General features: G+C 48.5%; 1 pseudogene; it reads right to left on the bottom strand.

Moving 5' to 3' along the window:
- Positions 1-2,402: 2,402 nt before the first annotated feature.
- The window catches only part of LOC135567519 (integrin beta-8-like), a 57,057-nt pseudogene continuing 51,959 nt past the window's right edge, over positions 2,403-7,500 (bottom strand).

Here is a 7,500-nt window from a genome sequence, read left to right on the forward strand (position 1 = left end):
GGAGGAGTGGGGAGAGAGACAGAGGGAGAGTGGGTGGGAGGAGTGGGGAGAGAGACAGAAGGGAGGAGTAGAGTGGAGGAGTGGGGAGAGAGACAGAGGGGAGAGAGGTAGGGAGGGAGTGGGGAGAGAGACAGAAGGGAGAGTGGTGAGAGGAGTGGGGAGAGAGACAGAGGGGAGAGAGGTGAGAGGAGTGGGGAGAGAGACAGAGGGGAGAGAGGAGGAGGAGTGGGAGAGAGACAGAGGGGAGGAGTGGTGAGAGGAGTAGGGGAGAGAGACAGAGAGGGAGAGAGACAGAGGGGAGAGTGGTGGAGGAGTGGGGAGAGAGAGAGAAGGGAGAGAGACAGAGGGGAGAGGGGTGGAGGAGTGGGGAGAGAGACAGAGGGAGAGGGAGAGAGGAGAGGGAGAGAGACAGAGGGGAGAGGGTGGAGGAGGGAGAGAGAGAGAGGAGAGAGTGGAGAGAGGGAGAGAGAGAGCAGAGGGAGAGAGGGGAGGAGAGGGAGAGAGGGAGAGGGAGAGGGGAGGAGTGGGGAGAGAGACAGAAGGGAGAGTGGTGGAGGAGTGAGAGAGACAGAGGGAGAGGGGAGGAGTGGGGAGAGAGACAGAAGGGAGAGGGGTAGGAGGAGGAGAGAGACAGAAGGGAGAGTGAGTGGAGGAGTGGGAGAGAGACAGAGGGGAGAGGGAGAGAGAGGAGAGAGACAGAGGGGAGAGAGGTGGAGGAGTGGGGAGAGAGACAGAGGGGAGAGAGGTGGAGGAGTGGGGAGAGAGACAGAGGGAGAGTGGTGGAGGAGTGGTGAGAGAGAGCAGGGGAGAGAGGGGGAGGAGTGGGGAGAGAGAGGACAGGAGTGGTGAGGAAAGGGGGAGAGAGACAGAGGGGAGAGTGGGTGGAGGAGTGGGGAGAGAGACAGAAGGAGAGAGTGGTGGAGGAGTGGGGAGAGACAGAGGAGAGTGGTGGGAGGAGGGGAGAGAGGCAGAAGGGAAAGTGGGTGAGGAGTGGGGAGAGAGACAGAAGGAGAGTGGTGGAGGAAGAGAGACAGAGGGGAGTGGTGGAGGAGTGGGGAAGACAGAAGGAAAAGCAGAAGGGAGAAGAAGGGAGAGTGGTGGAGGAGTGGGGAAGACAGAAGGGAGAGTGGTGGGGAGAGAGACAGAGGGAGAGTGGGGAGGAGAGAGACAGAAGGGGGAGAGTGGTGGAGGGAGTGGGGAGAGAGACAGAGGAGAGTGGTGTAGGAGTGAGACAGACAGAAGGAGAGTGGTGGAGGAGTGGGGAGAGAGACAGAGGAGAGAGGTGGAGGAGTGGGGAGAGAGACAGGAAGGAGAGTGGTGGAGGAGTGGGAGAGAGACAGAGGGGAGAGGGTGGAGGTGGGGAGAGAGACAGAAGGGAGAGTGGTGGAGGAGTGAGGAGAGAGACAGAGGGGAGAGTGGTGTAGGAGTGGGGAGACAGACAGAAGGGGAGAGTGGGTGGAGGTGGGAGAGAGACAGAGAGGGGAGAGTGGTGGAGGAGTGGGGAGAGAGACAGAAGGAGAGTGGGTGGAGGAGTGTGGGGAGAGACAGGGGAAGAGAGGTGGAGGGAGTGAGAGAGACAGAGGGGAGAGTGGTGGAGGAGTGGGGAGAGAGACAGAGGGGAGAGTGGTGGAGGGGTGGGGAGAGAGACAGAAGGGAGAGAGACAGAGGGGAGAGTGGTGGAGGAGTGGGGAGAGAGACAGAAGGGAGAGAGACAGAGGGGAGAGTGGTGGAGGAGTGGGGAGAGAGACAGAAGGGAGAGTGGTGGAGGAGTGGGGTGAGAGACAGAGGGGAGAGTGGTGGAGGAGTGGGGAGAGAGACAGAGGGGAGAGTGGTGGAGGAGTGGGGAGAGAGACAGAGGGGAGAGTGGTGGAGGTGGGGAGAGACAGAGGGAGAGTGGTGGAGGAGTGGGGAGAGAGACAGGGGAGAGTGGTGGAGGAGTGGGGAGAGAGACAGAGGGGAGAGTGGGTGATAGTGGGGAGAGAGACAGAAGGGAGAGTGGTGGAGGAGTGGGAGAGAGACAGAGGGGAGTGGTGGGAGAGTGGGGGGAGAGAGGCAGAAAGGAGAGTGGTGGAGGAGTGGGGAGAGAGACAGAAGGGAGAGTGGTGGAGGAGTGGGGAGAGAGACAGAGGGGAGCGTGGTGGAGGAGTGGGGAGAGAGACAGAAGGGAGAGTGGTGGAGGATTGGGGAGAGAGACAGAGGGGAGAGAGACAGAAGGGAGAGAGACAGAAGGGAGAGAGACAGAGGGGAGAGAGACAGAGGGGAGAGAGACAGAAGGGAGAGTGGTGGAGGAGTGGGGAGAGAGACAGAAGGGAGAGAGACAGAAGGAAGAGAGACAGAAGGGAGAGAGACAGAAGGGAGAGAAACAGAAGGGAGAGAGACAGAAGGGAGAGTTGGGAACACACCCAAAGACTAGTGTTGTTTCCAAGAGAGGGGGTGCAGTTGTTGCAACTTTCACTTAAAAAACTGTCTTTCATATAAACACACTGTCTCCATACCTCACCTAACAGGAGAACAAACTGTCTTTCATATAAACACTGTCTCCATACCTCACCTAACAGGAGAACAAACTGTCTCCATACCTCACCTAACAGGAGAACAAACTGTCTTTCATATAAACACTGTCTCCATACCTCACCTAACAGGAGAACAAACTGTCTCCATACCTCACCTAACAGGAGAACAAACTGTCTTTCATATAAACACTGTCTCCATACCTCACCTAACAGGAGAACAAACTGTCTTTCACATAAACACACTGTCTCCATACCTCACCTAACAGGAGAACAAACTGTCTTTCATATAAACACACTGTCTCCATACCTCACCTAACAGGAGAACAAACTGTCTCCATACCTCACCTAACAGGAGAACAAACTGTCTCCATACCTCACCTAACAGGAGAACAAACTGTCTCCATACCTCACCTAACAGGAGAACAAACTGTCTTTCATATAAACACTGTCTCCATACCTCACCTAACAGGAGAACAAACTGTCTTTCATATAAACACACTGTCTCCATACCTCACCTAACAGGAGAACAAACTGTCTCCATACCTCACCTAACAGGAGAACAAACTGTCTTTCATATAAACACTGTCTCCATACCTCACCTAACAGGAGAACAAACTGTCTTTCATATAAACACTGTCTCCATACTCACCTAACAGGAGAACAAACTGTCTTTCAAATAAACACTGTCTCCCACACCTAACAGGAGAACAAACTGTCTCATACTCACCTAACAGGAGAACAAACTGTCTCCATACCTCACCTAACAGGAGAACAAACTGTCTTTCATAAACACACAGTCTCCATACCTCACCTAACAGGAGAACAAACTGTCTTTCAAATAAACACAGTCTCCATACTCTCACCTAACAGGAGAACAAACTGTCTTTCATATAAAACACAGTCTCCATATTCTCACCTAACAGGAGAACAAACTGTCTTTCAAATAAACACACTGTCTCCATACCTCACCTAACAGGAGAACAAACTGTCTTTCATATAAACACACTGTCTCCATACCTCACCTAACAGGAGAACAAACTGTCTTTCATATAAACACTGTCTCCATACCTCACCTAACAGGAGAACAAACTGTCTTTCACATAAACACACTGTCTCCATACCTCACCTAACAGGAGAACAAACTGTCTTTCATATAAACACACTGTCTCCATACCTCACCTAACAGGAGAACAAACTGTCTCCATACCTCACCTAACAGGAGAACAAACTGTCTCCATACCTCACCTAACAGGAGAACAAACTGTCTCCATACCTCACCTAACAGGAGAACAAACTGTCTTTCATATAAACACTGTCTCCATACCTCACCTAACAGGAGAACAAACTGTCTTTCATATAAACACACTGTCTCCATACCTCACCTAACAGGAGAACAAACTGTCTCCATACCTCACCTAACAGGAGAACAAACTGTCTTTCATATAAACACTGTCTCCATACCTCACCTAACAGGAGAACAAACTGTCTTTCATATAAACACTGTCTCCATACCTCACCTAACAGGAGAACAAACTGTCTTTCAAATAAACACTGTCTCCATACCTCACCTAACAGGAGAACAAACTGTCTCCATACCTCACCTAACAGGAGAACAAACTGTCTCCATACCTCACCTAACAGGAGAACAAACTGTCTTTCATATAAACACACAGTCTCCATACCTCACCTAACAGGAGAACAAACTGTCTTTCAAATAAACACAGTCTCCATACCTCACCTAACAGGAGAACAAACTGTCTTTCATATAAACACACAGTCTCCATACCTCACCTAACAGGAGAACAAACTGTCTTTCAAATAAACACACTGTCTCCATACCTCACCTAACAGGAGAACAAACTGTCTTTCATATAAACACACTGTCTCCATACCTCACCTAACAGGAGAACAAACTGTCTTTCATATAAACACTGTCTCCATACCTCACCTAACAGGAGAACAAACTGTCTCCATACCTCACCTAACAGGAGAACAAACTGTCTCCATACCTCACCTAACAGGAGAACAAACTGTCTTTCATATAAACACACAGTCTCCATACCTCACCTAACAGGAGAACAAACTGTCTTTCATATAAACACTGTCTCCACACCTCACCTAACAGGAGAACAAACTGTCTTTCATATAAACACTGTCTCCACACCTCACCTAACAGGAGAACAAACTGTCTCCATACCTCACCTAACAGGAGAACAAACTGTCTCCATACCTCACCTAACAGGAGAACAAACTGTCTCCATACCTCACCTAACAGGAGAACAAACTGTCTTTCATATAAACACTGTCTCCATACCTCACCTAACAGGAGAACAAACTGTCTCCATATCTCACCTAACAGGAGAACAAACTGTCTCCATACCTCACCTAACAGGAGAACAAACTGTCTTTCATATAAACACTGTCTCCATACCTCACCTAACAGGAGAACAAACTGTCTCCATACCTCACCTAACAGGAGAACAAACTGTCTTTCAAATAAACACACTGTCTCCATACCTCACCTAACAGGAGAACAAACTGTCTTTCATATAAACACACTGTCTCCATACCTCACCTAACAGGAGAACAAACTGTCTCCATACCTCACCTAACAGGAGAACAAACTGTCTTTCATATAAACACACTGTCTCCATACCTCACCTAACAGGAGAACAAACTGTCTTTCATATAAACACTGTCTCCATACCTCACCTAACAGGAGAACAAACTGTCTTTCATATAAACACTGTCTCCATACCTCACCTAACAGGAGAACAAACTGTCTTTCAAATAAACACACTGTCTCCATACCTCACCTAACAGGAGAACAAACTGTCTTTCATATAAACACACTGTCTCCATACCTCACCTAACAGGAGAACAAACTGTCTCCATACCTCACCTAACAGGAGAACAAACTGTCTTTCATATAAACACACTGTCTCCATACCTCACCTAACAGGAGAACAAACTGTCTTTCATATAAACACACAGTCTCCATACCTCACCTAACAGGAGAACAAACTGTCTTTCATATAAACACTGTCTCCATACCTCACCTAACAGGAGAACAAACTGTCTTTCATATAAACACAGTCTCCATACCTCACCTAACAGGAGAACAAACTGTCTTTCATATAAACACACTGTCTCCATACCTCACCTAACAGGAGAACAAACTGTCTTTCATATAAACACACTGTCTCCATACCTCACCTAACAGGAGAACAAACTGTCTCCATACCTCACCTAACAGGAGAACAAACTGTCTTTCATATAAACACTGTCTCCACACCTCACCTAACAGGAGAACAAACTGTCTCCATACCTCACCTAACAGGAGAACAAACTGTCTCCATACCTCACCTAACAGGAGAACAAACTGTCTCCATACCTCACCTAACAGGAGAACAAACTGTCTTTCATATAAACACTGTCTCCACACCTCACCTAACAGGAGAACAAACTGTCTTTCATATAAACACTGTCTCCACACCTCACCTAACAGGAGAACAAACTGTCTCCATACCTCACCTAACAGGAGAACAAACTGTCTCCATACCTCACCTAACAGGAGAACAAACTGTCTCCATACCTCACCTAACAGGAGAACGAGAGAACGAACTGAAAGAATGGACATTGGACTATCATGACATTTGTGTGAGTGATTCATGTGTAATCCCTGACCCCATTGTACCTGTAACAGCTCTCTCCATTGTGTAATCCCTGACCCCATTGTACCTGTAACAGCTCTCTCCATTGTGTTATCCCTGACCCCATTGTACCTGTAACAGCTCTCTCCATTGTGTAAACCCTGACCCCATTGTACCTGTAACAGCTCTCTCCATTGTGTTATCCCTGACCCCATTGTACCTGTAACAGCTCTCTCCATTGTGTAATCCCTGACCCCATTGTACCTGTAACAGCTCTCTCCATTGTGTAATCTCTGACCCCATTGTACCTGTAACAGCTCTCTCCATTGTGTAATCCCTGACCCCATTGTACCTGTAACAGCTCTCTCCATTGTGTAATCCCTGACCCCATTGTACCTGTAACAGCTCTCTCCATTGTGTAATCCCTGACCCCATTGTACCTGTAACAGCTCTCTCCATTGTGTAAACCCTGACCCCATTGTGTAAAACCTGCCTGTAACAGCTCTCTCCCATTGTGTAATCCCTGACCCCATTGTACCTGTAACAGCTCTCTCCATTGTGTTATCCCTGACCCCATTGTACCTGTAACAGCTCTCTCCATTGTGTAAACCCTGACCCCATTGTACCTGTAACAGCTCTCTCCATTGTGTAATCCCTGACCCCATTGTACCTGTAACAGCTCTCTCCATTGTGTAAACCCTGACCCCATTGTACCTGTAACAGCTCTCTCCATTGTGTAATCCCTGACCCCATTGTACCTGTAACAGCTCTCTCCATTGTGTAAACCCTGACCCCATTGTACCTGTAACATCTCTCCATTGTAAACCTGACCCCATTGTACCTGTAACAGCTCTCTCTCCATTGTGTAATCCCTGACCCCATTGTACCTGGGTAACAGCTCTCTCCATTGTGTAAACCCTGACCCCATTGTACCTGTAACAGCTCTCTCCATTGTGTAAACCCTGACCCCATTGTACCTGTAACAGCTCTCTCCATTGTGTAATCCCTGACCCCATTGTACCTGTAACAGCCTTCCATTGTGTTATCCCTGACCCCATTGTACCTGTAACAGCTCTTCCATTGTAAACCCTGACCCCATTGTACCTGTAACAGCTCTCTCCATTGTGTAATCCCTGACCCCATTGTACCTGTAACAGCTCTTCCATTGTGTAATCCCTGACCCCATTGTACCTGTAACAGCTCTCTCCATTGTGTAATCCCTGACCCCATTGTACCTGTAACAGCTCTCTCCATTGTGTAATCCCTGACCCCATTGTACCTGTAACAGCCTTCCATTGTGTAATCCCTGACCCCATTGTACCTGTAACAGCTCT

This window comes from Oncorhynchus nerka, unplaced genomic scaffold (genome assembly GCF_034236695.1).
Source record: "Oncorhynchus nerka isolate Pitt River unplaced genomic scaffold, Oner_Uvic_2.0 unplaced_scaffold_1967, whole genome shotgun sequence".
Lineage (NCBI taxonomy): Eukaryota > Metazoa > Chordata > Actinopteri > Salmoniformes > Salmonidae > Oncorhynchus > Oncorhynchus nerka.